Source organism: Lithobates pipiens, unplaced genomic scaffold (assembly GCF_037356315.1).
Source record: "Lithobates pipiens isolate NorthernLeopardFrog02 unplaced genomic scaffold, aLitPip1_a1.2 Scaffold_23, whole genome shotgun sequence".
Taxonomy (NCBI): domain Eukaryota; kingdom Metazoa; phylum Chordata; class Amphibia; order Anura; family Ranidae; genus Lithobates; species Lithobates pipiens.
Genome location: NW_027507785.1, coordinates 13,224,077 through 13,249,540, shown reverse-complemented (window position 1 = coordinate 13,249,540; position 25,464 = coordinate 13,224,077). Strand labels below are relative to the sequence as shown.

Genomic DNA, 25,464 nt, shown 5'->3' with positions numbered 1-25,464 from the left:
GTCTGGTCACAGCAACAGCTTCCAAATGCAAAACCACATACCTGGAATCAACCCCAGACCTTTTAACTACTTCATTGATTACAGGTTAACGAGGGAGACACCTTCAGAGTTAATTGCAGCCCTTAGAGTCCATTGTCCAATTACTTTTGGTCCCTTGAAAAAGAGGAGGCTATGCATTACAGAGCTATGATTCCTAAACCCTTTCTCCGATTTGGATGTGGAAACTCTCATATTGCAGCTGGGAGTGTGCACTTTCAGCCCATATTATATATATAATTGTATTTCTGAACATGTTTTTGTAAACCGCTAAAATAACAAAACTTGTGTCACTGTCCAAATATTTATGGCCCTAACTGTATATCCTTCAGGGAATCCCTTCCTCCTCCTGGAGTTCCTGGACAAGACAGACCACCTCCCGGGTTCTCAGGATATGGACCCCACTACAGAGTCACACACCCCTGTAGATATATCCTTCAGGGAAACCCTTCTTCCCCCTGGAGTTCCTGGACAAGTCAGACCTTCTCCTGCATTCTCACGATATGGACCTCACTACAGAGTCACACACGCCTGTAGATATATACCTGAGGATGCTTCAGGGAAACCCTTCTGTTAGGTGCTCGTCTTCCGTGTATATACCCTGGTAGCCTAGGCTAGGACGGAGGAGCGGAGGTCCCGGTCACCGGTGGACAATCACCACACATACACACAATTGTACGTGAACAATGATTGTAAGTTTATTGGAGCATACACAGTAGTTTTATGCAGTTTGAGCTAAAGCGCAGCCCTGTGGTTGAGCCAATCAGGGATCGCCACATAAAATATACAAGATTGTATATTTTACTACGTCATCATGGCTCTTTGCACAAGCAATATCTCTGCCTAGCAGCAAAAGTTAAATATATATATATATATATATATATATATATATATATATATAGTTTAGAATGTTCTAGGCGTGGCGGGCGGATGTGTGACGAAAGGGCGTAACGTCCGCCTGGGGGGAGGGGCCGCAGCGCTAAGCACACCGCTCCGACGAACAGGAAGCGGGACATGGCGTGGAGCGGGGAGGTGAGAGATCCCGGGCCAGCCATGCGAAAACCCATGGGGTGGTAGCGCGGAGCGGCGGTGCGGTATTCCACGGTCCCTGGAATAGAGCCCTTTCTGACCCCTTCAGCGCGTCGAACAACTCCCCCCCCGCTCCCCCGTACAGCTGATCTCTCCGCTCATGCAGCAGAACCTCGGACATACGGAGATGTTTTTATGCCTAGAGCCAGAAGGAACGAGACACAGCAATGAAAAGGACGGTAACTGTATTCATACCATAATGATTTGGCTGTGCAATACATATGCATAAAGAGGAAAGAATTATCATGAATATGGAGATAGTATATGATGGTGGAAGCAGTCTTGTATATATATATGGTTGAAGTTTCTGATGCTAGGTGTGTCTTCATGTGCTGGGTGTCCCCGCTGAGTAGATTCAAACTTGAAATATACCAAAGGGAAGTTTTGGCATGTTCGATAAACCATAAACAGGACTGTAGTCTTACCACATAGGCTGATGTCCAACGCTGTTTGGTATATTTAAATCGAGAACTCAGAAAGCACCTCAGATAACGGTGGTAGAACTGGTGGGTAATTACATTATATCCACGTAAAATAAACCGATCAATATATTGTAAGATATCTCAACTGCCTACAACAACCGTATATGTGAAACAATATTCTGGAAAAGTTGCATAGCACTAAAAATCTTGATAAGCCTTTGAGGGCTTTTTTTTTTCTCTCTTTTTTTTTTCTTCGGTTGAGATTGTACCTGCTAAGAGAAGTGTCTCCACCTGTAAGCAACATTGACTCATACAGATTAGAATATGGATATATTGGAGTGAGATACAAAATATATGTCTCCCTGCTCGTTTTTTTTCTCCTGACATGCATGGAATTGATCAGACAAGTCAAGCGGATTTAAAAAAGCCTAAAAAAGAAGAAGATATGATAAGGATGAATAAATTATAACCGGATGGTATTTGTTTCCATACATCCTTAGGCCTAAACGCATGGTTGGATATATTTGGAGTAGGAAATATAAAATGGGACAGTTATAGGATACTGATAGATCGGTGGGATGGATTGTATTCTATCCGCAGCGGACAATCTGAACAATATAAGATAGACGATCTCAATATTGATGATACTGTAAATAATCAACAGTACGGGGAAAAGTCGCATGAGCAGATTTAGTGGGTGGTCCCCAGATCAATGCATATTGTCCCCCGGACTTTGTGTATATTGTCCTTTTTTTTTTTTTCCTTTTTTTTTTTCCTCTCGCTCGTTTTCTCGATTTTTTTTTTTTTGGGCTGCTTGTCTGTTTTCCCTCCCCTCTTTTGTGTGGTGAGTGCTTTGAATTGGCGTGGAGGTCAATGGCCTCAGTCGATCCATTGGTTTTCCTTGGTCTATGCCTGGCACATTAAGATGGTTTAGTGTTAACGATACACGATAACATATCAGCGCAAGACGGCACCCCCCAGAGTTACACAGGTGCCTAGGAGAAGGGTGGCATATCTAGAGGCTACCCATTGTTTGACTAAAACATCCCCCTAGGGTATGTATTTTCATTAATAAGAGGGGGCAACAACTTATGACGGTCCCAGGGGGCTAGGCTGGGGAAGTTGGCAATGTAATAATCGGGGTACAGTATTAACCTACTGAGAGAGAAAGCCAGCCGCGAGGGATCCCTGAGCAGCTAGCAAGTGGAACATAGGTATACAGCGTGAGGAAGGTGGATAACCTCTAAGCAAAACTGGGAAGCAAAGAGAGAAGCAGAATCAGTTAGCCATACAAGGCGAATGGTAGGAGGATACGACCTTAATAAGGTTACAGGATCAAAGGGAAAGAGTTATTGGGGTGCTCGGTCCCATATAAACTTGAAATAGATTGAAGATGAGTAAATCAGCGAACAAAATGGCGAAAAGTGGAGCCTCACGGAATTTAAAAGATAAGAGCCACGATACGACCATCCAACAATACATGACACAAGGAGCAAGTCCCAAAGAATCGGGATTGGATAAAAGGCAATCCGCCATCTCAGATCACAAGAAAGGATCCGGTAAACACAAGGGTGGAGGCATACAGCTAGACAGCGAGGACATAACATCACAAAGTGAGTGGGAGAGTAGCAAAATGGAAGAATTAAGGACAGAAGATCTCCCCCCTCGAAAGGTGAAATGGCAGAGATGTTACTAAAATTAGAGAATGCAATTAAAACAGATATTAGGGGACTTCGGGAGGATTTGGGGGGACTATTGGAGAGAGTAGAAGCTACAGAAAATCGCATTGATCTCCAAGCCTTAGAGTTAAATAAAGTCGCAGATCAATTAAAAATATTACAACAAACACAAAGGAATACGCTTTATAAACTGGAAGATCAGGAGAACAGAAGCAGAAGGCAAAACTTGAAGTTCCGCTTGATACCGGAAACAAAAGGTGAAGACTTAAGATCAATATTAAATAGCATTTTGTCCCCCCATCGGGGAAATGAGACTAGAGCCCCCTTAAGGATTGATAGAATTCACAGAATCGGTAAAGCAAGACCGGGAGATATGGACAGACCAAGGAGATATAATAGTGCGGTTCACCTTTTGTGAGGATAGGGAGGCAATATGGAAAGAGTTAAGGGGAAAAACCCCACTTGTATAGGAAGGTAGAGAAATACAGATATTTCCGGACATTGCACCCGAGACGCTTCAAAGGAAAAAGCTTCTGAAACCGCTGCTAGTTGAACTGCATGCCCAGAACATTAAATATAGATGGGGTTTCCCTGCTTGCTTGATAGGCAATAAGGACGGTATATCGGCAAAGTTAACTTTCCCGGAAGATCTGGAAGATTTTTGCGAGAAAATGGGAATACGTCCGCCAGCACTTCCGGGCTGGCAAGACAAAATAATTGGTTCATTGTAGGGGAGGGGGGGGAAAGGGTCCGGGGAAAGGAAGAGGGGCGAAGGGGAAGGAAAGAAGGTAGATTTTGATAAAAACAAGGAGGTGGAATTCAATACCTCCCGTCTTATGGGTAGAGGCGGGAGAGGCGCAGGCGGAAAACCCCAACCCACATAACAAATAGATTAGGAGATGGTAGGGGTATGTACGACCATTAACCTAACAAGGGCCGGGAACAGGCCAAGGGGGTTGGGAGGAGGGGGGAGGGGGAGGGGCGGGGTGGGCAGTCAGGGTGGGGGGGTGGGGGGAGGTGGGAAGGTGTAAAGCCGGGAAAGGGAAGCAAAGTGGAAAGAGGGGTTAGGGAGGAAAGAGAAAGAGAGATAGCGTGGACCACCCAAGTAAATAGGTTGAAAAGTGCTCGTGTTGGGCTGGGGAGATTTAGGACAAACAGATGGGCAACAGTAAAATAGAAGGTTTGAAATTCATGTCCTATAATGTTAAGGGCATGAATACTCCAACAAAACGTCATAAGATTCTAGATGAGCTGAAACGGTACGAGGCCGATGTTGTATCTCTCCAGGAGACTCATATCTCCCTCGCATCAAACATAAGGTTGTACTCCAGTAACTACCCGGTCTGGTATTATAGCGATACCATATCGGCTAGAAGCAGAGGGGTAGCGATAGGGTTTTCTAAAAACACAAGATTTCAATTAAGTGAAAAAATGTGCGATGCAGAGGGAAGATATTTGTTCCTAAAAGGTACATTAGAGGAACTGGAATGCACTTTAGTAAATTTATATGCCCCCGATAGCAACCCAATCAGTTTTTTAAATAAGATGTTAAATAAACTTATGAATTTTAAAACAGGATACGTAATTATGATGGGAGATATCAACTTTGGCCTCAATCCGGAAGTAGATAGCTCATCGGAGGTAAAGAAGGAAAGAAGCTCTGCACATAAAAATATACTACAAAAGCTATACAACAATCAATTAGTTGATATATGGCGAGCCAAGAATCCTCTGGTACGCGACTACTCCTTTTATTCCGCAGTCCATGGAACGTATTCACGGATTGACTGTATTTTTATAGACCATGGGCTGTTGGAATATGTGACGGACACTGGGATAGAAGTTATGACCCTCTCGGACCATGCCCCGGTAAAACTAAGCCTGAATATTGCAAGGATAGGGAGGAAAACCTCTATATGGCGGTTGAATGAAGAGCTTCTGCTTGGGGAGGAGGATAGAATAAAAATAGCGAGCGAGATCGAACAATATTTTATACACAACGATACAGAGGGAATTAAAAGCTGTACGCTATGGGATGCACATAAGGCCTACATAAGGGGAATACTGATATACCTGGGGTCTAAAAAGAAAAAAATGAGAGCCGAAAAAATCAATAACTTAATGAAAGAGATACACCAATTGGAACAAGACCATAAAAAAAGTAGACTACAAAAAGACCCGGTACTCAAAAAGTTATTAACGGCAAGGATAGAGTTGAAGGATCTTTTAGACCAAGAAGCTAGGATGGTGTTTAAAGGGCTGGCCAAGGAACAGTATTTATGGGGGGATAAATCAAGTAAGTTCTTAGCAAGAATGTTAAAAAAGAGAAAAGGGAGAAATTTCATTGGGGCAATTAAGAATAAAAATGGAAAAATGTGTTATTCCACTAAAGATATAGCAGAAATCTTCAGATCATACTTTGAGGGGATTTTCTCAGATAGTAATATAGGTGTAAAAAAACGGAGAGAAAGAGAAGAAGATTAGGGAATTTCTGGGGAACATTATATTAACTAAAATCACCCATATAGAAAGGGAGATGCTCGAAAGGCCAGTTTCGGAAGAAGAAATAGTTAAAGCACTATTAAAATCAGCTGCAGGAAAGTCCCCGGGACCAGATGGTTTTACAACATTATATTACAAAACATTTAGAGAGGCCCTTGTCCCCCAAATGTGCCGGTATATGAATGGTCTGGGAGAAGAGTATGGAATGAGCAGGGAGGATCTAACGGCAACAATTACATTAATTCAGAAAGAAGGCAAAGACCCCCTACAGTGCACCAGCTACAGGCCGATCTCGTTGTTAAACGCAGACACAAAACTCTATGCTAAAATACTTGCGGAGCGAATGAAGGACTTAATGACAACACTGGTTCACCCAGATCAGACAGGATTTATAGGTGGTCGGGAAGGAAAGGATAACGGAATAAAGACTCTTCTCCTGCTCCAGAAGATGAGACTGGGTGGAACCCCCAGTCTACTTATGTCGCTAGACGCGCAGAAAGCCTTCGACAGAGTAGACTGGGGGTTTATGTTTAAGACATTGGAGATGATGGGAGTGGGACCAAAGATGATACAGAGGGTGAAGGTATTGTACGACCATCCAAAGACATGTATAAAAGTTAACGGGTGTGAATCGGAGCCGTTCGAGATGGAGAGGGGTACACGGCAGGGCTGCCCGCTTTCACCCCTCCTATTTGTGCTCTCATTAGAACCACTTTTAGCAGCAATAAGGGGAGACCCTGGAATAGAGGGGGTGAAAGTGGGAAAAATTGAATACAAATATTCCGCTTTTGCGGACGATATATTATTGTACTTACACAAGCCCAAGACATCTATGCCAGCATTATTAAATTTACTAGACCAATATGGGGAGGTGTCAAACTTTAAAATAAACAGGTTAAAAACAGAGATAATGAACATTAATATCAATAAGCAAGAGGCACAAAGTTTGCAACAGAAGTGGAAATTCCCGTGGAAGAGTGAACTTAAATACTTAGGGATAAAACTAGCAAAAACAGAGAGAAAAATGTACCGCTGTAACTACATTCCGTTATTAGAAGAGATACAGGCAGAATGTAAAAGGTGTAGTTATAGACCACTATCGTGGTTGGGGAGAATAAACTCACTAAAGATGATAATATTCCCTAAGACAGGGGTTGACAAATTTGCTTGGAATCTAGGAGCCAGCTAAAAAAGTTAGGAGCCGGGTCCGTGACGGCGATCTGGACCTGTCCCTGGCCTGACATGGAGACAAGTGAGGGGAAGATAGCCCCAAGCCCCCCACCTGTCTCCAAGTCATTGCCCCCCATAGCTCTTAGAGGGACATTTTATTTATTTTTTTCAAATGACAATTTTTTTTTTAAATTGCATTTTAGTGTAAATATGAGATGTGAGGTCTCTCTGACCCCAGATCTCGTATACAAGAGGACCTGTCATGCTTTTTTCTATTACAAGGGATTTTTACATTCCTTGTAATAGGAACAAAAGTGACACACATTTATTTTTTTTTTTTTAAAGAACAGTGAATAAAATAAAAATAAAAGTTAAAATAAAAAAAAAATATTTTAAACGCTCCCTGTCCCGCCAAGCTTGCGTGCAGAAGCGAACGCATATATGAAAGCGGTGTTCAAACCACACATGTGAGGTATCGCTGCGATCGGTAGAGTGAGAGCAATAATTCTAGCCCCAGACCTCCTCTGTAACTTAAAAAGTGAAACCTGTAGAATTTTTTAAATGTCGCCTATGGAGATTTTAAAGGGTAAAAGTTTGTCGCCATTCGATGAGCGGGCGCAATTTTGAAGCATGACATGTTTGGTATCGATTTACTCGACGCAACATTATCTTTCACAATATTAAAAAAAATTGGGCTAACTTTACTGTTGTCTTATTTTTTTTTTTTTTTTTATTAAATACATTTTCCCCAAAAAAGTGCGCTTGTAAGTCCGCTGTGCAAATACGGTGTGACAGACAGTATTGCAACGACCACCATTTTATTCTCTAGGGTGTTAGAATAAAATATATATATAATTTTTAGGGGTTCTGAGTAAAGGGAAGGAAGATAGGCTGGCAGGCAGGGAAAATTAGCATTGCATCCATTAGCATTGCTGGTTGTAATTCCAACGGCCACCACAAGAGGGCGCCAGATTACAGAAGGAACCATAGGATCGTAGAAGGCCTCAAAGCCGGGGGCTAAATTACCGGCCGGCGGCGGCGCGGCCCGACGCGATCGCGCCGGGGGGGGGGGGGGCCGCGGAGACAGCATACCCCCAGCTGTGCTGCCCCAGGCGCCAGGTCTGGAATTCTAGTCGCAAATGCGACCTGGCGCCCGGGTTTTGTCGAGCCCTGCCCTAAGATCTTATATAGGTTTCAGATGCTCCCAATACCCTTGCCTAATGTTTACCTGTCAAAATTAAAAACCATCTTATTGAAATTTGTGTGGAAAAATAAAAAAGCCAGGGTGGCCTGGACGACACTTCGACAACCAAAGAATAGGGGTGGAGTGGCAACGCCAGACGTACAGATTTACTATGAAGCAGTTGTAGTGTCTAGAGTGAGTGAATGGAATATAAGGGATAACACGGAGAAAAGGTGGGTGAGACTGGAACACGAATTATGTAGAACACAATTGGATAAGCAAATTTGGAATCCCCCTCAGGAGAGAAGTATAGTTTTGGAAGGAAATAACATTACAAGGAACACGTTGAGGATTTGGGATAAGACATATAGGAAATTTAATGGGAAATACAATTCACCACTGATAGCACTAAAACACAACAATTACTTTTTACCAGGGTGTCAGGAGATAGGAGGAAATTGGGTTAAGGAAGAGGTAAAATTAAAGGATGTAATGAAAGGGGAGGGGATAGCACCATATCACGAGTTGGTACAAAAAAAAGAGATGATGACAATTGATGAGTGGAGGTACGCACAGCTTTCGAGCTTTATTAAAAAGCTCCCCTCACCGATTAGATCAGCTGAAGATTTAACTCCTCTGGAACAGTTATGTACTTTAAAGATGTCAAAGAAAATAGTTTCAAGATGGTATAGAACGCTGTTGGAGGGAGTAGAGCTGGGGGTACCTGCGTACATCAAAAAATGGGAGAGGGAATTAGGAACACTACCAGATAGCACAACATTAAGGAAAATATATAAATTAGCGCACAGCTCAGCGGTAGATGCTAGAACGGCGGAAATGAGCTTTAAATGTATGACGAGATGGTACTACACCCCAGAGAGGAAAAGTAAATTTCAACAGGATGGTGCCAGGGAATGCTGGCGGGGTTGTCGAGAACTGGGCACGATGACACACTTGTGGTGGAGTTGCCCAAAAATAAAAAATTGTACTGGAACCAAATCCTAGCCCTCATTAAAGAAATTACAAACAAAGAAGTGGAAGTGGATCCCTGGGTAGTGTTATTCCATGGGACAAGAACTGGACTTAGACAATATAGGGAATCGGTGATACCCCATTTATTGAATGCAGGTAAAAAATTAATACCGAAAAAATGGCAAGAGAAGGAGGCCCCCTTAATGTGGGAATGGGTGGATTCGGTAGAAAAGATCTACAAGATGGAGTGTTTGAGAGGCAGCCTGGAAGAGCGGAGTAGTACACCAATTATAGAGAAATGGAAGTGCTGGGTAGATTTTAGGAAGAAATGGCTCATCTCAGAGGGGTTGAAGAAGCCCTAAGATAGGTGCAGACAAGATATAACAAGGTATAAACCAGAGAAAAATTAAAAGTCCCCATAGGAAAAACAGGATAAGGTGGTCCACAGATAGGAAGGAAGGGGGGGGGGGGGTTTAAGGAAAAAAGAGGGATAATATGGGAGTGTGATACCGAGAGGGATGACACGGTTATTATGTATAGTTGTAGTCTGGTATGAATACTCTCCAAAAAAAAAAAAAAAATCTTTTTCTTTGTTTTTCGCCACTATGATGTGACTGCATGGTAGGGACGCTGAGCGAAAGCTGAGGTGGTCCCATGGTTATTAAATTGATTTCACTGAGTGGAAAAAAAAAAAAGAAAAAAAAAAAAAATGAATGTTCTAGGCGTGATGCAAGATAGGCCTGTGGTCTAACGCCATAAAGTTACTTCTGCTCTTGGAAAGGGAAGTAGCTTAACCGCATCCATCTGTTCTGTACAAACAACTGACCTTGTGATCATTCAAATATCTTGTACAAGCAAAAACACATATGACCTTAAGCAATAGGTTTCCACGGGGTCACGCTATCAGTAATTTTCCATTACCCAAAATGGATGTCTCTAACAAAATGGTTCCTTTATTACCTTATACCTTCCTCCCCCTGGAGTTCCTGGTTAAGACAGACCTCCTCCAGGGTTCTCACGATATGGACCCCGCTACAGAGTCACACACGCCTGTAGATATATCCTTCAGGGAAACCCTTCTTCCCCCTGGAGTTCCTGGACAAGACAGACCTCCTCCCGGGTTCTCAGGATATGGACCCCACTACAGAGTCACGCACCTCTGTAGATATATCCTTCAGGGAAACCCTTCTTCCTCCTGGAGTTCCTGGACAAGACAGACCTCCTCCCGGGTTCTCACGATATGGACCCCGCTACAGAGTCACACACCCCTGTAGATATATCCTTCAGGGAAACCCTTCTTCCCCCTGGAGTTCCTGGACAAGACAGACCTCCTCCCGGGTTCTCAGGATATGGACCCCACTACAGACTCACACACCCCTGTAGATATATCCTTCAGGGAAACCCTTCTTCCCCCTGGAGTTCCTGGACAAGTCAGATCTCCTCCCGGATTCTCACGATATGGACCCCACTACAGAGTCACACACGCCTGTAGATATATACCTGAGGATGCCTCAGGGAAACCCTTCCTCCACCTGGAGTTCCTGGACAAGTCAGATCTCCTCCCGGGTTCTCACGATATGGACCCCACTACAGAGTCACACACCCCTGTAGATATATCCCTCAGGGAAACCCTTCCTCCTCCTGGAGTTCCTGGACAAGACAGACCTCTTCTCGGGGTCTCACGATATGGACCCCACTACAGAGTCACACACCCCTTGTAGATATATCCTTCAGTAGTGATGGACGAACGTTTCGCCCGGCGGTCGTTTCGCGGCGAATTTCCGACTTTCGCCGTCCGCGGGTTCGAACGCCTTTTTCCGTCGTTCGCCCCGGCGGACTTACGTGTTTAATGTATACAAGAACTTTAACCTTTCGTGACACGTTTATCATGTGTTACAGGACAACCAATTGAGACATGACAGCTCATGGACACTTGGACATTCCCCCTAACCTATAAATACACCCGATCCGGTGGCCATTTTACATTCTTTCTTCTGTCACTGTAGGGAAAGGATCCTGTGTGGAGTAGGGACAGAGAAAACGCTAGCTATTTGGTACACAAAAGTTCTTTTCAGGACTGGTATAGGTGTTAGGTCAGCAGCCTGAGTTTCTTTTGTCAGTTTAGATAAAGGGACAGAGCGCTGTATGCTGCTATTTTAGGGACAGCTCAGCCAGATTAGTCTTTCTTCATCATCATCATCATCATCATCATTAGCTGTTACTATCAGGTCCACAAAAGAGCTGTTCCAGCTAATCGTTCCAGCCTACTCTTTTTTGCCAATTTGTATAGGGACAGGCAGGAAGCAGTGTGTCAGGCAGTGAGGATAATTTTAAAGACTTGCTGTTACTATTAGTTCCACAAAGGTTCTTTTCAGGACTGGTATCAGTGGTACGGTAATAGGCTTGTACACGTATAATATTCTTTCTTCCAAATATAGAAAGAATATTATACTTGACTGCTGCCCTTCTGCTGCAGTCTGCTAATCATTCACAACTCACTTGTTCCACAAAGCTCTTTATCAGGACTGGTAACTTGGTCTGTCTAGGGTGCTACGGTACATAGGCTTGGGTGCGGTACAGTCTGCTGTTCTGTAAGGACCGCTATCGGTCCACAATACATAGGGTTGCCGTGCACTACTGCTGACCGCTGCCCTATACTGCAGCAGTCCTTCAGCGGTATAGGGACTGACGCACAGTCTGCTAAACACTAATACACAACCTGCTTGGTCCACAAAAGTTCTTATAAGGACTGGTAACTTGGTATAGGGTGCTACGGTACATAGGCCTGAGTGCGTTACAGTCTGCTGTTCTGTAAGGACCGCTATCGGTCCACAATACATAGGGTTGACGTGCACTACTGCTGACCGCTGCCCTATACTGCAGCAGTCCTTCAGCGGTATAGGGACTGACGCACAGTCTGCTAAACACTAACACACAACCTGCTTGGTCCACAAAAGTTTTTATAAGGACTGGTAACTTGGTATAGGGTGCTACGGTACATAGGCCTGAGTGCAGTACAGTCTGCTGTTCTGTAAGGACTGCTATCGGTCCACAATACATAGGGTTGCCGTGCACTACTGCTGACCGCTGCCCTATACTGCAGCAGTCCTTCAGCGGTATAGGGACTGACGCACAGTCTGCTAAACACTAATACACAACCTGCTTGGTCCACAAAAGTTCTTATAAGGACTGGTAACTTGGTATAGGGTGCTACGGTACATAGGCCTGAGTGCGTTACAGTCTGCTGTTCTGTAAGGACCGCTATCGGTCCACAATACATAGGGTTGCCGTGCACTACTGCTGACCGCTGCCCTATACTGCAGCAGTCCTTCATTGGTATAGGGACTGACGTACAGTCTGCTAATCACTAACACACAACCTGCTTGGTCCACAAAAGTTCTTATAAGGACTGGTAACTTGGTATAGGGTGCTACGGTACATAGGCCTGAGTGCGTTACAGTCTGCTGTTCTGTAAGGACCGCTATCGGTCCACAATACATAGGGTTGCCGTGCACTACTGCTGACCGCTGCCCTATACTGCAGCAGTCCTTCAGCGGTATAGGGACTGACGCACAGTCTGCTAAACACTAATACACAACCTGCTTGGTCCACAAAAGTTCTTATAAGGACTGGTAACTTGGTATAGGGTGCTACGGTACATAGGCCTGAGTGCGTTACAGTCTGCTGTTCTGTAAGGACCGCTATCGGTCCACAATACATAGGGTTGCCGTGCACTACTGCTGACCGCTGCCCTATACTGCAGCAGTCCTTCATTGGTATAGGGACTGACGTACAGTCTGCTAATCACTAACACACAACCTGCTTGGTCCACAAAAGTTCTTATAAGGACTGGTAACTTGGTATAGGGTGCTACGGTACATAGGCCTGAGTGCGTTACAGTCTGCTGTTCTGTAAGGACCGCTATCGGTCCACAATACATAGGGTTGCCGTGCACTACTGCTGACCGCTGCCCTATACTGCAGCAGTCCTTCAGCGGTATAGGGACTGACGCACAGTCTGCTAAACACTAACACACAACCTGCTTGGTCCACAAAAGTTTTTATAAGGACTGGTAACTTGGTATAGGGTGCTACGGTACATAGGCCTGAGTGCGTTACAGTCTGCTGTTCTGTAAGGACCGCTATCGGTCCACAATACATAGGGTTGACGTGCACTACTGCTGACCGCTGCCCTATACTGCAGCAGTCCTTCAGCGGTATAGGGACTAAGAGTTTTGTCACAGGGTGATTTAAAAAATGACAGGCAGAGGAAGAGGCAGGCCCTTCCGCAGGGGTGGTAGGGGTAGGGCAGGAGCAACAGCCTTGAGCCAAAGTGGGAAGTTGCAGAAGGTGCGTTCAATTACTTTAAAGGACGCACCAGACTTGGTTGAGTGGCTCACTCAGCCTTACTCTTCTGCACCCTCCTCATCCTCTCGATCTGCACCCTCTTCTTCACTCTCTGCTATGTGCACCCCCAAAGACACTACCACCAACAACACCACCACCACCACATACCTTCCGCTTGAGTGCAAATGGGGGCCTTCATGCTCCAGTGTTTTAATAGGGACCCCCGTATAAAAAGCATGAGGGTCAAGGACCAGTACTGGGTGGCAACGTACTTAGATCCCCGGTACAAACACAAAATGGCGGAAATGTTACCGCCGTCGCAGAGGGCTGTCAGAATGCAGCACTTCCAGGCCTTGCTTCGAGAAATGCTGCATTCTGCTTTTGCGTGCGCTGGCAGAGGAGCAATTCCCACTCCCAGAGAAGGATTTGCGGGTACCAATCCAACAGCGCCTGCAAGAAGAGGCCGGTTTGAAGATGTGTTGGTGACTTCGGATATGAGGTCATTCTTTCAGCCGACCCATCGACAGGTGTCATCCGGATCCAGCATCAGGGAACGCCTAGACCGTCAGGTGTCCGACTACATTGGGTTAACGGCCGATGTGGACGCTCTGAGGAGTGATGAACCCCTGGACTACTGGGTGGGCAGGCTTGACCTCTGGCCAGAGCTTGCCCAATTTGCAATCGAACTGTTGGCTTGCCCCTCATCCAGTGTCCTGTCCGAAAGGACGTTCAGCGCAGCAGGGGGGATTGTGACCGATAAGCGTACTCGCCTAGCTCACGACAGTGTTAACTACCTCACATTTCTAAAAATGAATGAGGCATGGATCTCGGAGGAATTCAACACATGTGATCAGTAGACCATGTATATGTCTATAAACAATTTTTGGAATCAAGCACACAGACCTTCTTAATTCATTTGGCTCACTTCCCTGACCCAAAAAAGCACACCGTACTATATGCCCCTACCCTCCTCTTTGAAGAGGTTGAGCGGTGTCATATTTCTACTGGGGCTGCTTATTATGAGGGGTTCCCACCATCCCTGTGCTGTGCTGACTTCCTCCTGGGGCTGCTTACGGTGCTGCTGTCAGCGCTGTATGTCACGGAGCTGCTGTCAGCGCTGTATGTCACGGAGCTGCTGTCAGCGCTGTATGTCACGGTGCTGCTGTCAGCGCTGTATGTCACGGAGCTGCTGTCAGCGCTGTATGTCACGGAGCTGCTGTCAGCGCTGTATGTCACGGAGCTGCTGTCAGCGCTGTATGTCACGGAGCTGCTGTCAGCGCTGTATGTCACGGAGCTGCTGTCAGCGCTGTATGTCACGGTGCTGCTGTCAGCGCTGTATGTCACGGAGCTGCTGTCAGCGCTGTATGTCACGGAGCTGCTGTCAGCGCTGTATGTCACGGAGCTGCTGTCAGCGCTGTATGTCACGGAGCTGCTGTCAGCGCTGTATGTCACGGAGCTGCTGTCAGCGCTGTATGTCACGGTGCTGATGTCAGTGCTCTGTATTACGGTGCTGCTGTCAGTGCTCTGTATCTCCTGCACCCTCTTGTTTGCCTACCCTGGTCCCTGACCTTCCCTCTCCTCCATTGCCTTCATTAGCTCCATAGTCCTGAATTGTCAGAACAATTTCCCAAATAAAAAAAAAATGCTTGTAGTTATCGATCCCAAATTCACCTCATACATGTATTATGCTATTGTCCAGGTGGTGGGACTACGTGCTACCCCCTAATAATTACCCCGTGGCCGCAAATTCGACCTAAAGGTTTGCGAAATTCGCCTCCCATTGAAGTCAATGGAGCCCGCGGCGAACGGTCGTTTTCGCGAACGTTTGTGTCCGTTCGCGTTTCGCGTTCGCGAAACGTCCCGTCGGAAGTTCGTCCATCACTATCCTTCAGGGAATCCCTTCCTCCTCCTGGTACCCCAAAAAAAGCTGTTATGTCTGTAGTATACACGGAAAGAGAAGCGACACCTTTTCTTTCTTTCTTTTTTTGCCCCTCCTTAGGCATGTGCAGGACTGAAATGTTTGTTTAGTTTTGGATACATTTGTTAGGTTACTAATTTCGTTTCATTTTTTTGAATTTATTTAGATGAGTCTCATTTATTCATTTTCTAACTGTATGGCAAATTTTAGGGACGATTCAAATTCAGATCAGCCGAACAATGATCGACCGGAGTCGAAGGCTGTGTAAAGAGTAGCTGCTTGTTAAAGTGATACTAAAAAAAATAAAAATAAAAATAAAAAAGTAATTTTTTTTTCTATAAAAAAATTAATAAAAAAAAAAAAAAATAATGGATTTGCACAGAGCAGCCCAGATCCTCCTCTTCTCGGGTCTCCCCCCCCCCCCCCCCCCACTCCGCTGGCATGGACATTGACTGTACTGTTCATTTAACCACAAGAGACTCCATTTTGTTCTCACTGTTGAAATGCGTTCTGTAACCTTCACCTAATACACAGACACATCTCCTCCAGAAACTCTCTACCCCCCCCCCCCCCCCCCCCCCTTCTCCAGGTTTTACTTTTGCAATTGTTCTATTCGCTACCTTTTAATAACATATTTCTAATTTGTTAGCTTTTAATAACATCTCACACCACCCCTTTCTTATCTAGGAAAAAAATAACATGCAAGAATACGTTTTGACACTGAACGGACATTTTTAAAAACAGTGATTGAGTCTTATGAATGTGTTCCTGCAGATATATATATATATATATATATATATATATATATATATATATATATTTATATTTATATTAAAATAGAAAAATAAAATATTTTTTATATATATTATTTTATATATATTTCTTTATATTTTAAATAAATATATATTTAAAATATAAAAAAAATATATATAAAATAATATATATATATAAAAAATATTTTATTTTTCTATTTTAATATATATATCTCCATCTTCCAAAATTCACATTTAATATATAATGATTTCGACTTTAATAGAAAAGATTTTAATAGAATCTAAACAGGGGGTCTCAAACTGGCGGCCCTCCAGCTGTTGCAAAACTACAAATCCCATCATGCCTCTGCCTGGGGGAGTCACACTTGTAACTGTCAGCCTTGCAAGGCCTCATGGGACTTGTAGTTTTGCAACAGCTGGAGGGCCCCCAGTTTGAGACCCTTGATATAGACTAGAAAAACAATAGAACAGAATAGAATAAAATATAATATATTCTATTCTGTCCTATCGTTTTTCTAGTCTATTTTCTATTTTATTATAATCTTTTCTATCCAAATGTAAAATTAATAAAATAGAAAAATAATAATATATAATAGAATAGAAAATAATATATATTAGAATAGATTTTTTTTTATAAATTATATATATATATATATATTCATGGCCGAAATTGTTGGCACCCCAGGCATTTTTACAGAGAGTCAAGTATTTCTGACAGAAAAGTATTGCAGTAACACAATTTATTACACACGTTTATTCCCTTTGTGTGTATTGGAACAGAACAAAAAAATAAAAAATAAAAAAGGAGGAAAAAAAAGCAAAATTGGACATAATGTCACACAAAACTCCAAAAATGGGCTACTCAACCAATTCTTTTCACCCTTAACCACTTCCCGACCGGAGCACGCTGATGTACGTCTGCAGAATGGCAGGTACAGGCAAATGGACGTACAGGTACGTCCCTTTAAAATTTGCCACCGTGCCATTGCGCGCTCACCGCCAGCGGCACGCCGGTCGGGACTTTCGTGAGTTGGGCCGCAGGGATACCCGCTATTGTCTCCCGGGGGGGGGGAGGAAGAATGGGAAGATGCTAATGTAAAAATGTTCTGCCTAGCGACAGTGTCACTGATCTCTGCTCCCTGTGATCGGGAGAAGAGATCAGTGATATGTCACACATGGCCACACCCCTCTCCCCACAGTTAGAAACACTCCCAAGGACACACTTAACCCCTACACTGCCCCCTAGTGGTTAACCCATTCACTGCCAGTGTCATTTACACATGAATCACTGCATTTGTATAGCACTGATTGCTGTATAAAAGGACAATGGTCCCAAAAATGTGTCAAAAATGTCGACAAAAAAAATAAAAATAAAAATAAAAATAAAATTAAAAAAATAAAAATAAAATAAAATCGCATATCACCACCATTACTAGTAAAAAAATAATAAAAATGGCATAAAACTATCCCCTATTTTGTAGACACTATAACTTTTGCGCAATCCAATCAATAAGCTCTTATTGCAATTTATACCAAAAATATGTAGAAGAATACGTATCGGCCCAAACTGAGGAAAAAAATAAAAAAATGATTGCCGCAATCGTTAGAGTGAGAGCAATAATTCTAGCGCAAGACCTCCTCTGTAACTCTAAACAGGTAACCTGCAGAAATGTTTAAAGCGTCACCTATGGGGATTTTTAAGTACCGTCGTTTGCTGCCATTCCACGAGCGTGCTCAATTTTAAAGCGTGACATGTTAGGTATCTATTTACCTGGCGTAACATCATCTTTCACATTATACAGAAAAAAAATAAAATAATAAAAATTAAAAAAAATTGAGCTAACTTTAATGTTTTGTTTATTTTAAATAATTAAAAAGTGTATTTTCCCCCCCAAAAAATTGTGTTTGAAAGACCGCTGCGCAAATACAGTGTGACATAAAATATTGGAACAACCGCCATTTTATTCTCTAGGGTCTCTGTTTAAAAATAAAAATAAAAAAAAAATAAAAAGTATATAATGTTTGGGGGTTCTACGTGATTTTCTAGCAAAAAAAAATTTTACTGATTTTTACATGTAAGCAGCAAACGTAAAAAAAAAAAAAGAGTGAGCCAGTGGTTATCAAGTTGACAAACAGCGACAAAGTGTAGAAAAACCAAATATTATTATTATTCTTCTTCAGGATTTATATAGCGCCAACAGTTTACACAGCACACACACAAAAAAAACAAACAAACAATATCAACACATTATATACACTATATTACCAAAAGTATTGGGACACCTGCCTTTACACGCACATGAACTTTAATGGCATCCCAGTCTTAGTCTGTAGGGTTCAATATTGAGTTGGCTCCGCCCTTTGCGGCTATAACAGCTTCAACTCTTCTGGGAAGGCCGTCCACAAGGTTTAGGAGATGTGTCTATGGGGAATGTTTGACCATCACCAATAAAGCAAGGTCCATAAAGTCATAGATGAGCGACTTTTGGGTGGAGGAACTTGACTGGTCTGCACAGAGTCCTGACCTCAACCCCATAGAAGACCTTTGAGATGAATTAGAGTGGAGACTGTGAGCCAGGCCTTCTCATCTATAACAGCTTCAACTCTTCTTGGGAAGGCCGTCCACAAGGTTTAGGAGTGTGTCTATGGGAATAGCTGACCATTCTTCCAGGAGGGCATTTGTGAGGTCAGGCCACTGATGTTGAACGAGAAGGCCTAGCTCGCAGTCTCCACTCAAAGGTGTTCTATCGGGTTGAGGTCAGGACTCTGTGCAGGCCAGTCAAGTTCCTCCACCCCAAACTCCCTCATCCATGTCTTTATGGACCTTACTTTGTGCACTGGTCCAAATCATTTGGTGGAGGGGGGGGGGGGGGGATTATGGTGTGGGGTTGTTTTTCAGGGGTTGGGCTTGGTCCCTTATTTCTAGTGAAGGGAACTCTTAAGGCGTCGACATATCAAGACATTTTGGACAATTTCAGGCTCTCAATTTTGTGGGAAGAGTTTGGTGACGGCCCCTTCCTGTTCCAACATGACTGCACACCAGTGCACAAAGCAAGGTCCATAAAGATGTGGATGAGCGAGGTTGGGGTGGAGGCCTTCTCGCTCAACATCAGTGGCCTGACCTCAAAACGCACTTCTGGAAGAATGGTTACACATTCCCAAAGACACCCTCCTAAACCTTGTGGACGGCCTTCCCGGAAGCTGTTATAGCCGCAAAGGGCGGAGCCAACTCAATATTGAACCCTACGGACTAAGACTGGGATGTCATTAAAGCTCATGTGTGTGTAAAGGCAGGCGTCCCAATACTTTTGGAAATATAGTATTTACATATATACATACAAACATACATACAAACACACAGTATACACCCAGATCATTAGTCACAAGGAGGAACAGCCGGTCACAGATCATAGATATGCCTAAAGCAGGGACAGGAGCCCTGTACCATGTATAGGACATCCCCCATGACTTACCTGTATGGTCGGAGGTCGAAGAAGAACTCCCATGCTGTACTTATGGTGGCCGTGTGTCTTCAAGATGGAGACTGAGAACGTGTTCAGCATGCGGAAGGCTCTAAAATGTCCAAAAACAGCAAAACAGGACAGGACGTGACATCTCGGACATGCTCAGATCAGCATTTCCTGACTTTGTCTCCTAAGGAGGGTCTTTAAAATAACAGAGCTGATAAATACAGAGGGTGCAGTACGGAGAGCCGACACTAGATGGTGCCGGTACAGTTATCTGAAAAGTATAAAACATAAGAAAAAAGAAAGCAAAAAAAACAAACAAACAGCAGGAGAAAAAAAAAAAAAAAAAGACAAAAGAAGAAATGAAAAGACACCAGTAAGGAGGACAAACTGGGAGTGTTGGTTAAAAACATGGTTAAAAAAATTAAAAAAAAAATGTAAAAAAATAATTGTATAACAAAATACAAATACAAAAGAAAAAAAAAAAAAAGATAGTGACTTCAGGCAGCTGGAGGAAGCCAACAAGCCATGTGTGTCACCAGCGCATTGCAACTGAAGAAGTGAGACTACGTAACATGACACTGCCTGCCATGCAAAATCATGTCCCATTGACTTCATTCTAAAAACGCCACCTATTGACAGCAAAGCAAAATTGCGTCCCATTGACTTCGATGCAAAAACAACCCCTATTGATTGCAATGCAAAAATCACGCCTGGTTGACTGCAATATAAAATCACGCCCCATTGACTTTAATGCAAAAAACACTCCCTATTGACTGCAATGCAAACTCGCATCCCATTGACTTTAATGCAAAAATCGCATTCTATTGACTCCAATGCAAAAACGCCCCCTATTGACTACAATGCAAAATTGCATCCCATTGACTTCAATGCAAAAACACTCCCTATTGACTGCAAAGTAAAATTGCATCCCATTGCAGTCAATAGGGGGCACTTTTGCATTGAAGTCAATGGGATGCAATTTTACTTTGCAGTCAAGAGGAAGTGCTTTTGCATTGAAGTCAATAGGATGCAATTTTGCATTGTAGTCAATAGGGGGGCGTTTTTGCATTTGGAGTCAATACAATGTGATTTTGCATTGAAGTCAATGGGATGCGAGTTTGCATTGCAGTCAATAGGGGTGTTTTTGCTTTGCAATTAATAGAGGGGGGGGGGGGGGGGCGTTTTTTGGATTGAAGTCAATTGGAATGGGATTTTTGCAATTAAGCCTATTGGACGTAATTTTGCATTGCAGTCAATAGGATGCGATTTTGCGTTGAAGTCAATAGGGGGTGATTTTGCTTTGCAGTTAATAGGGGGCACTTTTGCATTGAAGGCAAAGTAAAATCACCCCCTATTGACTTCAACGTAAAATCGCATCCTATTGACTGCAATGCAAAATCACGTCCAATAGGCTTAATTGCAAAAATCCCATTCCAATTGACTTCAGTGCAAACCCCCCCTCCCCCCTATTAATTGCAAAGCAAAAACACCCCTATTGACTGCAATGCAAAATCACGTCCAATTGACATTAATGCATAAATTGCATCCTATTAACTACATTGCAAAAATGCTCCCTATTGACTGCAATGCAAAAATCGCATCCCATTGACTTCATAAAAGTCAATAGCATGCGCCCTCAATTGACTGTAAAGCAAAAGCACCCCTATTACCTGCAGTGCAACATCATGTCCCATTGACTTCCATGCTACATCGCATCCAACTCACTTAAATTCAAAAACGCCCCCTATTGACAGCAATGCAGAAGTCACATCCCATTGACTTCAATGCAAAATCGGGTTCCATTGACTTCAATGCAAAAATGGCAGCCATGTTAATTAAAATTTCTTTAAAAAGAAAAAAATAAAGTCAGTTTTCAGTTTTAGGTTTCTGTTTTCAGCCACATCCATCCTGAATTTTCGGTTTTGGCACCGCAATCATAATTTCAGTGCACCGCTATTGAGTGTATAAAATAAAATCTAATGAAATGATAACTGTAGAACCACAAATGAAGGAAGTGACCTTTTCGCAAGAAGCACGATAGTGACAAATTGATACTTAGCCACGCCCCCTGAGTTTCCCCCGTTATTTCAAGGTGTGGATCCAGAAGGATTGATGTTGAAGTAGAAATGTCTCCTCGGGGTTCAGGAATGTGATTAATGACCATCTCGCAGAAGTTCCTGGACTCGAGGTTGGGCCCCCACACAGTGAACAGTGAGCGGGTTGTCACGCGAGGTTCAGAGAACTTCAGGAGAAGTTCTGATGCTGAACTCAAACCAACCAGGGTTGCCAACCATCCATACATTTATGGACAGTTGGTCAATTTCGGGGGGATTTACAAGTTGTCCGTAAATTGTCATAAATATATATATAACAAAGCACTCCCAATTTAAAAATGTTCTTTACATTGTTGGTCAGCGGGAAGGAGGAGGACACACCCAAAGAGTTCTCTCTAAGATCCAGCCCTTTTTTTCAAGCCTGGGCCTTGCCTGCTAGCTTGGCCCAGGAATAATACCTGATCTACGGGGAGGCCCTGAGAGGGATCCCCCTGATGACACGGGGCCCAGTGAGGAGGAGGAGGAGGTGGAGGATGATCCTGGGAGGGATCCCCCTGATGACACAGCTCTCAGTGAGGAGGAGGTGGAGGATGACCCTGGGGGAGGCCCTGAGAGGGATCCCCCTGATGACACGGGGCCCAGTGAGGAGGAGGAGGAGGAGGATGATCCTGGGGGAGGCCCTGGGAGGGATCCCCCCCGATGACAAGGGGCCCAGTGAGGAGGAGGTGGAGGATGATCCTGGGGGAGGCCCTGAGAGGGATCCCCCTGATGGCACGGGGCCTAGTGAGGAGGAGGAGGAGGAGGTGGAGGATGATCCTGGGAGGGATCCCCCTGATGACAAGGGGCCCAGTGAGGAGGAGGAGGTGGAGGATGATTCTGGGGGAGGCCCTGGGAGGGATCCCCTTGATGACAAGGGGCCCAGTGAGGAGGAGGAGGTGGAGGATGATCCTGGGGGAGGCCCTGGGAGGGATCCCCTTGATGACAAGGGGCCCAGTGAAGGGGAGGTGTTGAATGATCCTGAGAGGGATCCCCCTGATGACAAGGGGCCCAGTGAGGGGGAGGTGGAGAATGATCCTGAGAGGGATCCCCCTGATGACAAGGGGCCCAGTGAGGAGGAGGAGGTGGAGGATGATCCTGGGGGAGGCCCTGAGAGGGATCCCCCTGATGACACGGGGCTCAGTGAGGAGGAGGTGGAGGATTATTCTGGGGGAGGCGCTGAGAGGGATCCCCCTGATGACAAGGAGCCCAGTGAGGAGGAGGTGGAGGATGATCCCGGGGGAGGCCCTGGGAGGGATCCCCCTGATGACATAGGGCCTAGTGAGGAGGTGGAGGATGATCCTGGGAGTGATCCCCCTGATGACATGGGTCCCAGTGGGGAGGTGGAGGATGATCCTGGGGGAGGCCCCAAGAGCGATCCCCCTGGTGACACAGGGCTCAGTGAGGAGTAGGATGATCCTGGGGGAGGCCCTGGGAGGGATCCCCCTGATGACAAGGGGCCCAGTGAGGGGGAGGTGGAGAATGATCCTGAGAGGGATCCCCCTGATGACACGGGGCTCAGTGAGGAGGAGGTGGAGGATTATTCTGGGGGAGGCGCTGAGAGGGATCCCCCTGATGACAAGGAGCCCAGTGAGGAGGAGGTGGAGGATGATCCCGGGGGAGGCCCTGGGAGGGATCCCCCTGATGACATAGGGCCTAGTGAGGAGGTGGAGGATGATCCTGGGAGTGATCCCCCTGATGACATGGGTCCCAGTGGGGAGGTGGAGGATGATCCTGGGGGAGGCCCCAAGAGCGATCCCCCTGGTGACACAGGGCTCAGTGAGGAGTAGGATGATCCTGGGGGAGGCCCTGGGAGGGATCCCCCTGATGACAAGGGGCCCAGTGAGGGGGAGGTGGAGAATGATCCTGAGAGGGATTCCCCTGATGACTAGGAGCCCAGTGGGGAGGTGGAGGATTATCCTGGGGGAGGCCCTGAGAGAGATCCTGCTGATGACACGGGGCTCAGTGAGGAGGAGGTTGAGGATGATCCTGGGGGAGGCCCTGAGAGGGATCCCCCTGATGACACGGGGCTCAGTGAGGAGGAGATGGAGGATGATCCTCAGAGGGATTCCCCTGATGACACAGGGCCCAGTGAGGAGGAGGAGGTGGAGGATGATCCCAGGGGAGGCCCTGGGAGGGATCCCCCTGATGACACAGGGCCTAGTGAGGAGGAGGAGGTGGAGGTTGAGGATGATCCTGGGAGGGATCCCCCTGATGACACGGGGCCCAGTGAGGAGGAGGTGGATGATCCTGGGGGAGGCCCTGAGAGGGATCTCCCTGATGACACGGGGCCCAGGGAGGAGGAGGAGGAGGAGGAGGTGGAGGATCTGTCTGTGGGTCCGGGCCCTGGTGTGGATGCCAGTTTCTTCAGCCAGAAGATTGTCAATCGCTTTAAGGCAATTGGAAGAGCAACTTCTTTTGAAAGCTGAGCATAAAAACTTCAAAGCCAAATACTTCCAGGCCTGGAGTAAAAATCGCACCGCCATGAAGCCTGAGTTACAGGAACTGGAGGAAAAGGTGAAGCAGAAAACTTTATTGTTGGAGAAGTTGAAGGATAAGAGTGGAGCATTTAAAGAAAAATGTGACAATGAGAGGAGATCTGTCAGCCAGTCCTCAGCGTGTTCCATGGATCAGCCTCAGGTAATGGATGGCCCGGGTCCATCTGCCTCTGCTCCTCTCCCCCCATGTAAGGCCTTGGAATTGCCGGCGGCCACCAGCCAGGGGGTTGAGAGTGAGAATGGCACCCTGACCTTCATCCAGCGGATGGAATCCCCCCTGAGAGGAGACAAGTTTCCCATTTCTGATGATCCATCAGAGGTCCCGGAGGATGTGCAGAAAAATCAGCCAGGGAATGAGGATGAACCTGCACCAAACCCCCTGAACATGGATGTTGCTGCACCTGCATGTGCTGAGACCTGTAGTCCCTCTATCAAGTTTTCTGTTTCACACACTATGTCTGACACCTGCAATGTGATTGCCTCACCTGAGCCTCTCTGTGTTCCAGCAGAGCTGATTGATGCTGTTGGGGGAGGGGATCAGAATACTGCACCATGTGCAGTGGAAGCCATGGATGTGTCAGTCCAGCCTGCACTGTCCTCTGCAGAAAGTCCTGTCCTGATGGAAGAGAACAGGCCAGCTGAAGATTCCACCAGCACAGCAGTGAGAACTGACACTGCTGGGAAGACTGCAGGACATGTGAATATACCAGCAAGTATTAACAATGACAGTCATGATAAAACAATGAATGTGGGTGGTGGTGGTGGAGGGGTTAATACTGAAGGGAAAAATTAAAAATGACATTTCTCTCTCTGCTCAGCAGAGGAAAGACTCATCGATTGTACAGACCAAATCTGTACAATCGATATCTGCTAAAAGTGTCTCAGATGGTTCAAAACACACAAATGTCTCTTCTGCTGGGAGGAATATGGGGAGTTATGCGTCGGTTTTGGGGAGTCGCACCAAGGAGGGTGGGGGGAATTTTGTAAATATTAGTGGTCACAATTTGGGGAGGTTTGGTGGTGGGATGATTGGTGAGTACAGGAGGAGGAATGTGGTTCAATTGAAGGGGGAGGGGACCCCAGCAGTAAGGGGGAGGGTGGCTGAGTTGGTTTTTGGAAATGGGGTTTAAAGCCTTGGATATATTTGTCCAGTGGGGAGTTATGAATTTGATTTGTCCTTTTCAAACTCTGGAAAACACATATTGCTATTGTGGTGTAGGATCGGGGGCTGCTGTCCCCCTCCCCCTCTTTTCCCTCTCTATCCCGCATTCATCTCAGACTCTAACCACACCCCTTTGAACCACGCCCACTATTTT

The 25,464-nt window shown here is 45.2% G+C and overlaps 1 protein-coding gene across 1 annotated transcript in view; it reads right to left on the bottom strand.

Annotated features, from left to right (window-relative positions):
* LOC143927205 (uncharacterized) overlaps positions 1–19,721 on the bottom strand; it is a 55,676-nt gene extending 35,955 nt beyond the window's left edge. Inside the window, exon 1 of the mRNA XM_077451196.1 lies at positions 19,564–19,721. The gene's annotated coding sequence lies outside the window, so the exon portion shown is untranslated. The remainder of the gene's footprint in view (positions 1–19,563) is intronic.
* Positions 19,722–25,464: the final 5,743 nt, after the last annotated feature.